Raw genomic sequence first — 7,447 nt, forward strand, 5'->3', positions numbered from 1 at the left:
TAAGGAAGAAGTAACCAAACGGCTGAATGCTAAGGTTATTCGGGTCGCTCGATATCCTAATTGGTTGGCTAATGTGGTGCCAGCGCCAAAAAAGATGGAAAAATCAGGGTGTGTGTTGTTTATCGCAATCTGAAAAGAGCAAGCCCAATGGCGCTTTATGTTTAATAGATATCGAAGGGAAATGCGTCGATATGACTATCAATTCTGACGCAGTTAAGAGATATTATGTATGATTTCTTGTAATTGTAATTGTTGTTTGTTTGTACTTGGCATTTATCGGAGAATGAAATGACGGAGGCAATTATTTCTTCTATCCAAACACTTTAACCTTTGCTTCCCCTTTTGAGCCTTATGTATTCTTTCATACCTCTCTTTTGGAATCAGTAATGAAAATGAAAGAAAAGAGAAGAGAAAAAATAATGATAATAAAGACAAAAGAAAAGTCACAAGAAAAAAAACAAAGGAATTGGGAACTACGTTTGACCTGATTCCTCAAAGAAGGATACGTAGGCGCCTCACGGCTCGGTCATAGTGTAACAAAAAATAAAAATCCCCAAGCAAGAAAAACTGGGGCACAAGTTGTGTTTGTAATTTTGGAAAAAAATTTTGATTTCAAGAGTTGTACTGTTTTACCCATCAAAATTATTTTGAACTTTTGATACCCCTTTTCCTTTTGGCCATACACAAAAACCCATATTGATGTCCAAAAAAGACATCTCGATCAGTATCCGAGAAGTGACAAGTCATGCATAACACTCTGATCCCCAGCAGAGAAGAGGATCATAAACTGGAAATGAATTGATAACCGAAAAGAATCCCCAGCAGAGAGAGTCATATCGGCAACACTCCAATCCCCAGCTGAAAAATAAAATAAAATGAGAGAGTCTTATCGGTGAAAACCTTCACAAGCACCATAAGGCGACGAAAGATGAGAGAAATAAAACGAGAGAGTCTTATCGGTGAAAATCTTCACAGGCACCATAAGACGACGAGATTTGAGAGAAACAAGAGAGTCTTATTAGTGAAAACCCCTCGAAGGGCACTATGAGGCGACAAGACTAGATTGGCGGAAAGGATCCGCATTTGGCAAAGAGTTGAGTGCATGTTTATCCCCAACAACATGAGGCCGTCCGAAGGGTTGATTGATACAAATAGACTGGGTTGATTAATCTGGAATGCGCGACATGATCATTGGAATCGGTTATATCATTCAGATAAGTTCTTTTCTTTACATTTCAAGTTTTGAAGTTGGGAGCCCGCCCATATAACAGAGGAATACATTTCAGTCTTTACATTTCAAGTTTTGAAGTTGGGAGCCCGCCCATATAACAGAGGAATACATTTCAGTCTTTACATTTCAAGTTTTGAAGTTGGGAGCCCGCCCATATAACAGAGGAATACATTTCAGTCTTTACATTTCAAGTTTTGAAGTTGGGAGCCCGCCCATATAACAGAGGAATACATTTCAGTCTTTACATTTCAAGTTTTGAAGTTGGGAGCCCGCCCATATAACAGAGGAATACATTTCAGTCTTTACATTTCAAGTTTTGAAGTTGGGAGCCCGCCCATATAACAGAGGAATACATTTCAGTCTTTACATTTCAAGTTTTGAAGTTGGGAGCCCGCCCATATAACAGAGGAATACATTTCAGTCTTTACATTTCAAGTTTTGAAGTTGGGAGCCCGCCCATATAACAGAGGAATACATTTCAGTCTTTACATTTCAAGTTTTGAAGTTGGGAGCCCGCCCATATAACAGAGGAATACATTTCAGTCTTTACATTTCAAGTTTTGAAGTTGGGAGCCCGCCCATATAACAGAGGAATACATTTCAGTCTTTACATTTCAAGTTTTGAAGTTGGGAGCCCGCCCATATAACAGAGGAATACATTTCAGTCTTTACATTTCAAGTTTTGAAGTTGGGAGCCCGCCCATATAACAGAGGAATACATTTCAGTCTTTACATTTCAAGTTTTGAAGTTGGGAGCCCGCCCATATAACAGAGGAATACATTTCAGTCTTTACATTTCAAGTTTTGAAGTTGGGAGCCCGCCCATATAACAGAGGAATACATTTCAGTCTTTACATTTCAAGTTTTGAAGTTGGGAGCCCGCCCATATAACAGAGGAATACATTTCAGTCTTTACATTTCAAGTTTTGAAGTTGGGAGCCCGCCCATATAACAGAGGAATACATTTCAGTCTTTACATTTCAAGTTTTGAAGTTGGGAGCCCGCCCATATAACAGAGGAATACATTTCAGTCTTTACATTTCAAGTTTTGAAGTTGGGAGCCCGCCCATATAACAGAGGAATACATTTCAGTCTTTACATTTCAAGTTTTGAAGTTGGGAGCCCGCCCATATAACAGAGGAATACATTTCAGTCTTTACATTTCAAGTTTTGAAGTTGGGAGCCCGCCCATATAACAGAGGAATACATTTCAGTCTTTACATTTCAAGTTTTGAAGTTGGGAGCCCGCCCATATAACAGAGGAATACATTTCAGTCTTTACATTTCAAGTTTTGAAGTTGGGAGCCCGCCCATATAACAGAGGAATACATTTCAGTCTTTACATTTCAAGTTTTGAAGTTGGGAGCCCGCCCATATAACAGAGGAATACATTTCAGTCTTTACATTTCAAGTTTTGAAGTTGGGAGCCCGCCCATATAACAGAGGAATACATTTCAGTCTTTACATTTCAAGTTTTGAAGTTGGGAGCCCGCCCATATAACAGAGGAATACATTTCAGTCTTTACATTTCAAGTTTTGAAGTTGGGAGCCCGCCCATATAACAGAGGAATACATTTCAGTCTTTACATTTCAAGTTTTGAAGTTGGGAGCCCGCCCATATAACAGAGGAATACATTTCAGTCTTTACATTTCAAGTTTTGAAGTTGGGAGCCCGCCCATATAACAGAGGAATACATTTCAGTCTTTACATTTCAAGTTTTGAAGTTGGGAGCCCGCCCATATAACAGAGGAATACATTTCAGTCTTTACATTTCAAGTTTTGAAGTTGGGAGCCCGCCCATATAACAGAGGAATACATTTCAGTCTTTACATTTCAAGTTTTGAAGTTGGGAGCCCGCCCATATAACAGAGGAATACATTTCAGTCTTTACATTTCAAGTTTTGAAGTTGGGAGCCCGCCCATATAACAGAGGAATACATTTCAGTCTTTACATTTCAAGTTTTGAAGTTGGGAGCCCGCCCATATAACAGAGGAATACATTTCAGTCTTTACATTTCAAGTTTTGAAGTTGGGAGCCCGCCCATATAACAGAGGAATACATTTCAGTCTTTACATTTCAAGTTTTGAAGTTGGGAGCCCGCCCATATAACAGAGGAATACATTTCAGTCTTTACATTTCAAGTTTTGAAGTTGGGAGCCCGCCCATATAACCAGGGATATGTAGGCTGTCCAAAATCAGGACTCGGTTGCGCCTTTCCTTTTTTATTTTCTTCCTCTTTTGAATAACGATATGATCAAAAATTAGTTGCATTGTTTACTTTATCTTTGCCCGAAAGCTCTTCGTGTTTTCGAGCAAAGAGGGGCAGCTGTGAACACCTAATTTTTGACAATATTTAATTTTTTATCACTTCTTTTATGTAAATATTTTAGAGGGTTTTAACCTACTATTATTTTAGCTTTATTACACTTTTTATTAGGATAAAAATACCAAAAACAATTAAAAGGTGAATTATCACTATTAATATTTTTTTTTTATTTTTTGTTTTTTTATATAAAAAAATCCGAAAATATTTATTTATTTTAAAAAAAAAATTGGGAATGATTTAAAAAATAAGAAAAAGGGAAGTATTGAATTTAAAAAAAAAATAAAAGTAAAAATAGGTGGAATTCTCTTTTAAAAAAATTAAAACAATGTAGAAAATTTTAAAAATAAAAAGTTTTGTGGAAATTTTAAAAAAATTAAAAAGTAAAAGAAGGTTGGAATTAAAAAATAAATATAAAAGTATCTGAAAATTTAAAAAATTTAAAGTAATTGAAAGTAGCATTTTTAAAAGAAAAAGAAAAGATAGTGGTTTGTTTTTTTAAAGAAAAGTTAAATAAAGTGAGATTCTCTTTTAAAAAAATAAAAAGTGGGATTTTAAATAAGATAAAAGTAATTAAAGTTGGAATTTTAAAAATAAAAGTAAATAAAGGTGGGATTTCTTTTTCTAAAAAAATAAAAGCAATTTGTAAGTGGGATTTCTTTTAATTAAAAAATAAAAAAATAAATCAGAAAATTTTGAAAATTTTACTTTAAATAGAATAGAAAATTTAGGAAGAAGGGGTTTCAAAAAAGAGAAAAAAATAGATAGAGAGAAGAAAAAAAAGAGGGAGCGGAGAGAGCGGTATACATTCGATATACACTGGATATACAGGGACAGGATTCATTTTGGAGAGAGTAAAAAAAATAGAACCAAATTTTCTGAAATATTGAGAGCGGAAGAACACTAGAGAGAGTTCAAAGCTACAAAGAGAAAACAAAGAGAGATTTCCGGACTATTTTTCTTCTCCATTTTTACTAGTTTTCTCCGTGTTGCTGGGATTTCTGGATTGAGGTGTTGAAGCTACTGTGTTGGGCTTTCTGTTGCTGTATTTTGCTGTGTTACTACTGTTGCTGACTGTTCTTTCATCTTCTTGTATTTCCATTTCCAGGTACACAGCTGTAACTTTGGTCATTTGTAAGCCGAAAACATAAGCATGAATATACATGAAGATTTGAAGCTTTAAGTTTGATCTAGCTTTTCTACTGATTTGTATATTAGGATATCTCATTCATTAATATCATGCAAATGTCTGCGGAATGCATAAACTGGACTGTTGAATCTATTTCTACAAACATGTGAATAATGTTAGTAACTAATATTCTCGGATGTTAGTGATTGATGTTAGCCTAATGTCGGTTTTTTAAGCATTGACGCATTTCTTCGACAAGTCGTAAAAAGAGTAAAAAACAAAAATGGCTTTGTATTACACATAGTCAATTCCAATAGTTCAAGTCATCTAATAATGTTAGTTTAAATTAATCAAAGATTAGTTGGTTTGTTTTGATATTACCGTGTGTCAATCTCGTGTTCTATTCATAATCTCAACTTTAGTGTTATTAACTAATAGAATAAGGAACGAAATAATCTCCCTTTGTACAAGCTTAATTACAATTTCCCATTTGCATTTGTCTTAGACTAATAACTAATAAGTCACGTCCCTTTTTTAAGCATGTAATTAATTTGGAGATTTTCTTTTAGAGACAAACTTAATAAAAATGTAGTCACTTTAGGATTGTCCTTTTAAAATAAATGAGATGAGCCTCGCTGGATAAACACATAAATGGCGGGGCCCTCGTTAAATGTATGTATTAAATACTTAGATTCCGGGACGGGCCGTTTAGCAAATTTCACGGCCCTACCTAAAATAATGATACGCTAGTCGCTTTAGGCGCGTATTTAATAATGTTATCTTCTTAAACTCGGGTGCATATTTATGTGACCCAAATCCAAATCTCAACGGAGTAGAAATGTATCGCTAATCACGGGTGCATTGATTGTGACGTGGTTCGATATGCATGTCCATGACGTTGCAAATTCCTTTAAAAAATAATGAATGAGACGAGCCTCGACAAACAAGAATACATAAATTGCGGGGCCCTCAACGGATAGTTATTTCGAATGCTTAGATTTCGAGATAGGCCGCATAGCGAACTTTACGGCTTTTCTCAAAATAACAACGCGTTAGTCTTTAGGCGCATATTTAATAATTTTATTTTCCTAAACTCGGGTGCACATTTATGTGACCCAAATCCAAATCTCAACGAAGTTGGAACGTATCAAAAATTGCGGGTACATTTATGTGGCGCAATTCGAGATGCATTCTCACGATGTTGCAATTCTTTGAATAAATAATAACAAAGCGGTAAACAGTTAAAATTTGCACGTAGGTTCATAATTGTATAAAATCAGATAATCAAGCCGAATATGACAGTTGAGCGACCGTGCTAGAACCACGGAACTCGGGAATGCCTAACACCTTCTCCCGGGTTAACAGAATTCCTTATCCGGATTTCTGGTGCGCAGACTGTTAAACAGAGTCATTCTTTTCCTCGATTCGGGATTCAACCGGTGACTTGGGACACCATAAATCTCCCAAGTGGCGACTCTGAAATAAATAAATCCCGTTTCGATTGTCCCTTAATTGGAAAAACTCCCCTCTGCACCCCTTTGCGGGGGCGCATGTGAAAAAGGAGGTGTGACAGCGGTCAAATCCTCGCATTCGCGAAGCACAAAATCACAGCTCAAACTTTTCCTCTTTCACGAACACAAACACCACCTCGCGAACGCGATGCCTTGCCCAGCTTGGCCTATGCGAACGCGTTCCTCTGGCCACGAATGCGATGCCTTAGGGCCTGATGCCCAAGCCTGTTTCACCCTTCTACGCGAACGCGAACTCTGCCACGCGTTCGCGATGCACATTCTAACTCAACCTTCGTGAACACGGGACTAACATCGTGAATGGGAATGGAAACTTGCCTGCCTCACTTAACATCTCTTTGCGAACGCGAGGGCCCTCTCACGAACGCGAAGAACAAATCTCTGCAACAAAAATACCAGAAAATCTGCTATCTTTCCAAGGTCCAAAATGATCCATTAACCACCCGAAACTCACCCGAGGCCCTCGGGACCTCAACCAAACATGCCAACACATCCCATAACATCATTCAAACTTATTGCAATCTTCGGAACGCTCAAAACAATATCAAAACATCAAATCACCATCGGATTCGAGCCTAAGGATTTCCAAACTTCCAAATTCCACAATCGATCAAAAAGTCTATTAAACCTCGTCCGAATGACCTAAAATTTTACACACATGTCTTAAATGACATAACGGACCTACCCTAATTTATCTAATTCCATTCTGACCCAGATATCAAAATTTCCACTACCGATCGAAAAATGCCAAATTTCCAATTTCGCCAATTCAAGCGTAAATTTTCCACGGACCTCCAAAACACATTCCGATCATGCTCCTAAATCCCAAATCACCTAACAAAGATATTCGAACCATCAGAATTCATATCCGAGACCTTCTACCCATAAGTCAACATCCGGTTAACTTTTTCAACTTAAGCTTACTCAAAAGAGAATAAGTGTCTCATTCCTCTACAAAACCACTCTGAACCCGAACCAACCTACCCGATACCACATAATACAATTGAACAAGAAATAAAGAAGCAGAAACGGGAGAAACTGAGCGGTAACTCATGAAACGACCGGTCGGGTCGTTACATCCTCCCTCTCTTAAACAAATATTCATCCTCGAACGAGTCAAAAAATATACCTGAAGCCTCAAATAGGTGAGGATATCTGCTCCCCATCTACCGCTCGGTCTCCTAGGTAGCCTTTTCCACGGGCCGACCTCTCCACTGCACTTTCACTGAAGTT

This window comes from Nicotiana sylvestris, chromosome 6, assembly GCF_000393655.2.
Source record: "Nicotiana sylvestris chromosome 6, ASM39365v2, whole genome shotgun sequence".
Classification (NCBI taxonomy): Eukaryota; Viridiplantae; Streptophyta; class Magnoliopsida; order Solanales; family Solanaceae; genus Nicotiana; species Nicotiana sylvestris.